The following is a 9,027-nucleotide window of genomic DNA, read 5'->3' on the forward strand; positions in this document are numbered from 1 at the left end:
CAGCCAGTAGGCTCATAGCATACTTGTTTGTTTGGTCCGAGGTTAAGGTTCTAGTTCTACTTCAGAAAACGCATTTTATCGGCTATTCTTTAATAATGGATAAATTACAATTTAATATCTCAACTTTAACTCGAATTTCAAATTAGTACTTTATGTTCAAAAAGTTACAATTTCATGCATCAACTTTCATTTTGTTTCAAGTTAGTACCTCCGTTAGATTTTCTGTTAGTGAGCCGTTATCTTTGATGGCATAACATTGATATTTTCGTCTTTTCACCTTAATTTCATCTATTTGAATTCTAATTAGCAATAATGCTAGTTGTCTCACATTTTTTTTTTCTCATATTTGTATTTCACCTGATGTGTCATTATTTTACTGGAAGAGTATTTCTTTTTTCTTTTTTAGGTTTTATTTTTTAATTTATAATGTCCAATGTATGAATACCATGTAAGATGGTATAAAATTGTGGTATAAAAATGTGGTAAGTGTAGCATTACTGTTCTAATTAGTCACCAAAGCAGCCACATGTAAAAAAAAAAAATTATATTAAAAAAAAAACAAAAAAAATCATTTACCAAAAAAAATTCTTTTTTTTTTTTGTTCAAAAACACAACTCCCATCCTCTTCCCTTCCCCCAGCCTGACCCACCCCCTCCCCTCCCCGCAACCCAGCCCCTCCCCTGCAACCCCTCCCCCTCCTTGCAACCTATCCCATCCCCTCCCTGCAACCCAACCCCTCCCCTGCAACCCAGCCCCTCCCCCTCCCCGCAACCCAGCCCCTCCACTACAACCCAGCCTCTCCCCCTCCCTGCAACCCAGCCTCTCCCCACAACCCAGGCCCTCCTCCTCCCTGCAACCCAGGCCCTCCCTCGTCGTCGCAGCCACGTCCGAGATCTCCCTCCCTCTTAGAGTCGTTGGGCAACATCTAAGATCTCCCTCCTTTTCAGATCTGCTCCAGCCTTCGACCTGAGTGGCGCTTTGGCGACAATGACTGGATTTGCTACAATACGACGACTTGAGACAAAGACGGGGTGGTTGACTGTGGGGTCGGCAGCAGGCTGGGTGGCTGTCGGAGTGGATCTCGGCATGGGATCGGCGGCGAGGTGTGTGTTTGGGAGGGAAGGGAAGGTTGTAGGTTGGTTTGGGTTCTTTTTGGCTTAGTTCTGAAAATTCTGAGTTGGGTTTTTAAAGTTCAAGCTTATCAACTATCTCCACAAACACCACCAGCCAACAAATGAAAATGGTGAGTTGGGTCTGGGTTTTGGTGTGGATGCTTCTTGTTTTCAATTGAGTTGAATTGTGTTTGATTGCGTGTGTGGAATGTGAATTAAGATTGTTCAGGTTTAAAGCTATGACATTTTTAAGTCTCAACGTACTCTGAATGGGGAGGGAGACAGGGATGGCGGGGGAGGGAGACAATTAAGAGTTAAGTTATGTGGGGGAGTGCGACGAGGCCGAGACTGGGTGGGGGGATGGCCGACGAGGGGAGGTAGAGGGAGGTGGAAGCAAGGAGGGGTAGGGAGGAGGAGGAGGAGGAGGAGGAGGAGGGGTTGGGGGTGGGGAAGAGGGGAGAGGGGGGAGGAAGACAGCTGGGGAGAGAAAGTTGCAGAGAAAGTGAGGGACTTGGGGAGAGAGATGGTGGGTTTGAAGATTTTGTTTTTGACAAAAAAAAAATTTGTTTAAATGATTTAAAGTTTTTTTAAATATTAAAATAATTTTTTTTACATGTGGCAGCTTAGGTGGCTAATTAGAGTTTAGGTTGACAAAATTAGGGTGAAAAGACAAATATATCTCTGTCACATCATTAAAGATAACGATCGATTGACAGAAAATCTAACGGAGGTATTAACTTGAAACAAAATGAAAGTTGAGGCATGAATTTGCAACTTATTGAACTTGAGGTACTAACTTCAAATACAAGGTAAAGTTGAGGTATTAAATTGTAATTACCCTTAATTAATTTATATTTATAGCACTTGTTCATAATTAAGGGTTTGTTCAATAAGATTTTTCGTTTTTTTCATTATTATTTGGATTTTTATATAAGTAAAAATTGTCTTTGTAGAATATCTGAGTCTTTTTATGATTTTTCAATATATATATATTTCATTATTATTTTTTACGGATTTTAGGGTATAGAAATAGAATCATCGTTCGAAGCTATATATTAAGTTTTAACTCTCAAGTTTTAGGTTTCACCATTTCATTAAAGGGCAAATTTTGAAATGAAGTTATACAAGACCCATCAAATCCATCGATTTTCTCCTTGGACAATGCTTCCTTCAGACTAGTCTGAGGAAGTCCTCAGTCCCTATCTATGTGGCACAATCACAACCACTTATCCGTTTTTTTTTTTTTTAGCCAAATAACCTTTAACCCACTTGAGTTAACTTTTAACAAATGGAATTTCAGACCAACAAAAAAAGTGGGTTGGAAACAGTATACCAACACGAAGGCTTAAGGCTTGGAAACCAGTATTCCAAGCTAGTATTCCACCAATATTCCACCAGTATTCCAAGCCAGTATTCCAACACGACGGCTTGGAAACCAGTATTCCACTAGTATTTCACCAGTATTCCCGGTCTATGTGGCACAATCACGTTGTTCTTTCTTCCTCTTCCATTTTCACGGCCAGACACCAGTATCCACTGTGAGCTTCATTGATTTCGCATTGGATAGTTGGTACAAGGCAAGTGAGTTTGATGACTATTTGAGTTTTACAATTTGCTCTGTTTGCTTATGAGAGAAATAGAAATTGATAGAACTAATTTTAGAGGTTGTGGTTGGATTTCAACTATTTTATGACCATTAAGGCTAATTGATGAAAGCCCTAATCTAAGTGGCTGCAAATCTCCCAAATTAAATTTTAGAGGTTGTGGTTGCATCGAACAATGGGTTTCCAAACAATCTCCAGTATTTTCATTTGGTCTTTTTACTCTTTTTGATGTTAAATTAAACTTTATAGGATGTTTTGAATTACAATTTTTACAGAATTGTGTTTGATTTAATTTATAATTATATTATAGTTTGATTCTAATTGATTAACTACATTAATTGTAGGTCAATGGAGAATATGGATTGTGAAAGTCTAAGTAGTGAGTCGACCATTTACTGATGTCAAAACTCAGGATGTGCAAAGTAAGGACCAATGTGACTCATTTATTCATTCACATGCTACTGACTTGGGTAAATCAAATAATGACATTCAAAAAAAAATTGAAAAGGATATGCTTGACATGGAGTTTAGTTCTGATGAAAGTGCATATAAGTTTTATGTGAATTATCGTGGTAAAGTGGGTTTTGATGTGAGAAAAAATAGTCGGAAAAGCAACAAAATGAGTTTTGTTAAAAAAGTAACTTATTGCTGCTCTAAAGAAAGTTATCGAAGGCCTGACACACGATGTGAAAATGTGTCTTATTTCCAACCAATTACGAGGGTTGGTTGTTAAACACATATGTCTAGCCTACTTCAAAAAAATGGAAAATTTAAGGTTGTATCATTTAAGGAAGGTCATAATCATGCTTTAATTAGAACACCAATGAAATATATGCTCAAGATCAATAGAAGTATGTCTAAGTCTCAAAAAGAACATGCCAATGATGCAGAAAAATCAGGAATACCCATTAAAGCCACTTTTGAGTTAATGAGTAGAGAAGTTAGGGGACGAACCTTGGATTTATGGATAAAAATTATCATAATTACATACATAAAAGGCGAAACACCAACATGGAAAAGGGAGATGCTGGTGCTGTATTGCAATATTTTCACAAAATGCACTCTAAGAATTCAACTTATTTTTATTCAATGCAACTTGATGAGGAATTGAGGATGATATGATCACAAATATATTTTGGGCAGATGCACGTTCAGTAAGTGATTATTGTTTGTTTGGGGATGTTGTTTGTTTTGATACTGTTAGGCTTTATTTTTATATATTTACACAAACATATTAATCTAAACTTCTATCTCCTCATTTTCTTCTATTAGGGATCCTATATGTTTCCCAGCTTACCATTTTCAAGCCTTGAACATTTTGATGTGCTAGAGAACATTTCTTTCACTCAACTACTTCATGTGAGTATTTTAGTTGTCAAGTGCCACATATATTTCACTCAAATGAACACTATAATTTGTCATGTCATGTTAATTTTTTTGTATTAACTTATGGTTATTGGATTTTGTAGGAATCAATAGGAAGAACTAGGGCTGCCCTTTGGTTTGGTTTTTACCGAACCGACCGACTACCGACCGAATTTTTTTGGTTTGGTATACCGATTTTCACAATTCGAAAATCGGAAATCCGAAACCGAAAATATCTGAAAAAAGTTGGTTTGGTTTTGGTAAAGATCGAAAAAAGGTGGTAAACCGATCGATTACCGAAAGAAACCAAATCGATTATTACCGAAAAAACTGAAACAATTACCGAAATTTAGTTATATATGCTTATATAATACTATTATGTTAGTGGTACAATAAATATTAAACTACTAATATCTTTTTTTTTTTTTGAGAAAAGGAGAAACTTCATTGATTAAGAGTAATTGGAGACATCTGCTGAGAGGATTGGGAGCAGCCAGGGGGGTGCTTCCTCAACCCAAGTGGAGAGCTCATTACAAGATAAAGCCATTTTGGCTACAGCATCAGCTGCCATGTTACAGCTACGAGGTACCCATTGACAGGAGAAGGAGATAAGAAGAAGACTAAGTTCCACAGCCTCGTTGAGCAGAGCAGCATCAGCCCCCAAATAGAGCGAGTGGGACAAGATCTTCGCCACCGCATCCTTGGCATCAAGCTCCAGTAAAACGTGCCTGAAGCCCAAGTCCCAAGCAAACCGTAGACCTTCTCTTGCTGCGATCAACTCGGTGTGGGCAGGACATATGAATGGTTGCACCTGTAGCGCCCCAGCCGCCAGAAAGTGGCCATCTTCATCTCGGATAACAATCCCGACACCGCGGGCACCCGATACAGAGCATGTCGCAGCATCAACATTGACTTTCACCCAGCCAGCTGGTGGGCGCCTCCATTGCTGGACCAGTGTTGGTTTTGGCGTGTCTTCCTTTCTTAAGTTGGCCTCCCTGTAGTTGCGTGCGAGTTCATCCATTCGCTCCACAAGCTTGAGGGGCGAGGTAGCAGAGCCATTAAAAAGGAGGTCGTTTCTAGCGTTCCACAATCCCCAGCAAATATAAGCTGCAATTGTTAGTTCAGTATGGGAGAGTGTTGTAGCTAAGTAACTTAGAAACCCAGCAAAACCATCCCAAATCCACTTCCTCGAGGCGCCATATATAACTGAGGATTTCCAGACATCATGTGCATAGGGGCAGTCCCAAAGGGCATGTAGCAATGTCTCAGGAGCACACTCACATCTGGGGCAGGAGGGGTCCATGGTCACCTTTCTCATGTATAGGTTGGCTCGGCATGGAACAAAGTTGTGCATACATCTCCAGAGAAACAATTTGATTTTATTTGGGCATTGCAAGGTCCAAATTGACTTCCAAGGATTTGAGTTCACTCCCGTGGAAGCAGTGGGGTTGCCAGCAAGTCTATCCTTTTCAGATCGAGCAGTCTTGTATCCACTGCGGACGTTATAGAGGCCATTTCGTTCGTAGTGCCAGATGAGACAATCATCTCTCATTTGCGTGCTCAGGGGTATACTCAAAATTGCAGTAGCTTCTTCTTCCCAAAAGGATTCCCGAATGAGTTGTTCATTCCAAACACCTGGAGCTGAAAAGAGTTCAGTAACAATGGTGTCCGGCGCCAATAGGGGAGGGGAGCAGATTCGGAATGAGGAAGGTCTAGGGATCCACTTGTCTTGATACACCCGAACACAAAGCCCAGTACCCACCCTCCACCGGAGCCCCAGTTGAAGAAGCTCTCTGCCCCATAGGAGAGATTTCCAAATATGTGAAGCATGACTGCCTAACCGGGCATGGAGAAGGCTTCCATTGGGAAAATATTTGGCCTGATAGATCCTAGCCACCAGTGAGTTGGGCGCAATGAGGAGGCGCCAACATTGCTTGGCGACCAGGGCTTGATTAAAGTCTCCAATATGTCTGAATCCTAGACCACCACCATATTTACCATGGCATACAGCATCCCATTTGGCCCAGTGGATACCCTTAGCATTTTTGGCCTTGGCCCACCAGTAGTTGGCGAAGATGGAGTGGAGTTTTTGCCAAACACCCGTAGGCATCCGAAAACAGCTCATTGAATAGGTGGGCATCGCTTGGAGGACGGCTTTAATTAGAACATCTTTCCCAGCACGTGATAGCAATTTTTCCTTCCACCCATTAACCCTCTTCACGACTCTGTCTAGGATTTCATGAAATAACTGTTTCTTTCCTCTACCTGCAGAAGTTGGCAGCCCCAAATATTTCTCATGGCATGCAACAACATTAATTTGGAGGATATCACTCACCGTTGATTTCACTTCATCAGTGACATTAGGACTAAAGCACACTGCTGACTTGGAGAAATTAATCATTTGCCCGGACGCCAATTCATAAGCCTGGAATATTTCTTTGAGAGTGAGACTAGCTTCTCTGTTGGCATTAAGGAAAAGAATACTGTCATCAGCGAAGAAGAGGTGGGATATCGAAGGGGCAGTGGGAGAGACGCGGACCCCCTCAATAGCCCCTCTATTTTCAGCCTCTCGCAGCAGACCCGTAAAGCCTTCAGTCACCATTAGGAACAGATAAGGGGAAAGCGGGCAGCCTTGTCTAAGGCCCCGTTGTGGTGTGATAAGACCGGTAGGCTGGCCATTCCAGAGTACAGAGAAGGAAGTAGTGGATACACAATCAAGCAGCCGAGCAACCCAGTCTACGTGAAAGCCCAATTTAATCATAACTGCTTCAAGGAAACTCCATTCGACCCGATCATAGGCTTTGGCCATGTCAAGCTTAATAGCCATCCTCCCTTTAGCTCCTTTTTTTGTATGTTGGAGTGAATGAGTGAGCTCAAAAGCAGCCATAACGTTGTCTAGTATCATCCTACCAGGCACAAAGGCACTTTGGGACTCAGATATCACACAGGGAAGCACATCTTTCATGCGGATTGCAAGAGCTTTGGCGACAATTTTATAGATAACAGTACACAAGCTGATCGGTCGAAATTCAGTCACTCTCTCGGGCCTTTTGGTTTTAGGAATGAGGGCAATCAGTGTATGATTAAATTCTTGAACACTGGCCTCTCCATTGAGAATGCTTAGGCATTTGGCGGTCACTGCATCTCCCACTATGTGCCAACAGGACTGATAAAAAAGTGCCGGCATTCCATCATGCCCAGGGGCCTTGGTAGGTCCAATAAGATTGAGGGCATGTTCCACGTCCGCACATGTGAATGGTCGGAGGAGGCGGCTGTTCATTTCTTCGGTGACTCGCTTCTCAATTAGTTCTACAACCCTCTCAAGATGATCATTGCCTGTGGAAGAGAGTAAGTCCTGGAAGTAATTGCTTATATAATACTATTATGTTAGTGGTACAATAAATATTAAACTACTAATATCTTAAACAACTATAAAAAAATATAATTGTATAATGTTATCATATTAATATTATCAAAAGTGTGAGTTAAGATATAGAGTCATTCTCTAATAAAGTAAATGTTATTATTTTTAGGAAAATAAAAATCTCATCTTTAGGTAAGTAATGCATATATATATATATATATACACTCATATTTATCGGTATATATACATACTAAATTAATAGGATATGTACTAATACATATTATTAAATTAATTATACTAGTATATATTATTACTAGGGTAAAATACAAGGTACTATACTAAACTACCAATACTACTCGTGCAAATATATATTCATCAAACATTATATTTTATGCATCATATTTGATTAAATTTTAATTTATATTGGTATATAATAATTAGTATTATTATAATTAAACTGAAAATGAACCGAAGATATACCGAAGTAAACCGAAAATGAACCGAAGATATACTGAAGTAAATCGAAAATGAACCGAAAATATCCGATACCAAAATTACCGAAATCGAATCGAAAACTGAAATTTACCTAAAATTACCGAACCAAAAAATACCGAATTTTTTGGTTTTGGTTTGGTAAGCCCCAATACTCCGAACCGACCGATGGGCAGCCCTAAGAAGAACCAATGTTTTTTCACAAGATAAAGGAGAGAAAGAATTGGAAAACTGATCAAGAGTTAGAACCAATGTTTTTTCACAAGATAAATTAGGGAAAGAACTGGAAAATTGAACAAGATTTGTTGTTTTGCAGATTTTGTGGGATTCTCTTGGTTGTGCTGCATATGGAAAAGAATTAGATACAATATTTTTTGTTATTTTCAGCACCCAATGTTTTGGCAATTTCTTTTATGGACATGTTTGAAATATTTTGTTGAGTATTTTGATGATAATTAAAGATGAGTACTTTTGTCATTTATTTTCTGTTATACCATGATTTAGAGAGAGATGTGAGGGAGTTTGACTGTTATACAAGTTTGTGTAGGAGGAGTGGAAGAGAAATAAAACATGAAGAAAAAAAAAACATAGGTGGCTTAAAGCCTTCGTGTTGGTATACTGGTTTCCAACCCACTTTTTTTGTTGGTCTGAAATTTCATTTGTTAAAAGTTAACTCAAGTGGGTTAAAGGCATGGTATTAAATTTCAAAAATTTTGGCAAAATTTTGGTGAAAATTTTGTTTTTTTGTTTTTGTTCCGAAATCGAAATATATGTTTCACAATTTTTTGTGAAGATTTCGCCGAAATTTTTGAAATTTATCGAAATTATCAAAATTTTCCTATTTTCTCCAACCTCAGAAATTCACCAAAAATAGTACGAGACTCTAAATAATTCACCGAAAAATTATACGGACTCGTATTGATGAATACTAATTTCCTACAACCTCAAAATAGTCAAATTGCTTTAAAAAAAAATTATGAAAAATCCTACTCTCATAATTTAATTCTAAAAAAAATAATAATCGCCAAATTCTTGAATTTTCATTTTTTAAAATTCATTTCCACACAACTAAGTTCTAAAACCACAACCA

General features: G+C 38.9%; 1 long non-coding RNA gene across 2 annotated transcripts; it reads left to right on the forward strand.

Annotated features, from left to right (window-relative positions):
* The first annotated feature begins 774 nt into the window (after positions 1 to 774).
* On the forward strand, positions 775 to 4,199 carry LOC147299865 (uncharacterized). Of its 2 annotated transcripts, none has more exons than XR_015119914.1 (4): positions 775 to 1,243; positions 3,061 to 3,138; positions 3,989 to 4,075; positions 4,186 to 4,199. It is a non-coding gene; the product is annotated as an uncharacterized LOC147299865 (long non-coding RNA). The 2 variants fall into 2 exon arrangements; XR_015119913.1 differs by lacking the exon at positions 775 to 1,243 and adding an exon at positions 2,435 to 2,689.
* Positions 4,200 to 9,027: the final 4,828 nt, after the last annotated feature.

The sequence above is a fragment of the Dryas octopetala genome, chromosome 1 (genome assembly GCF_963921425.1).
Source record: "Dryas octopetala chromosome 1, drDryOcto1.1, whole genome shotgun sequence".
In the NCBI taxonomy this organism is placed as follows: Eukaryota; Viridiplantae; Streptophyta; class Magnoliopsida; order Rosales; family Rosaceae; genus Dryas; species Dryas octopetala.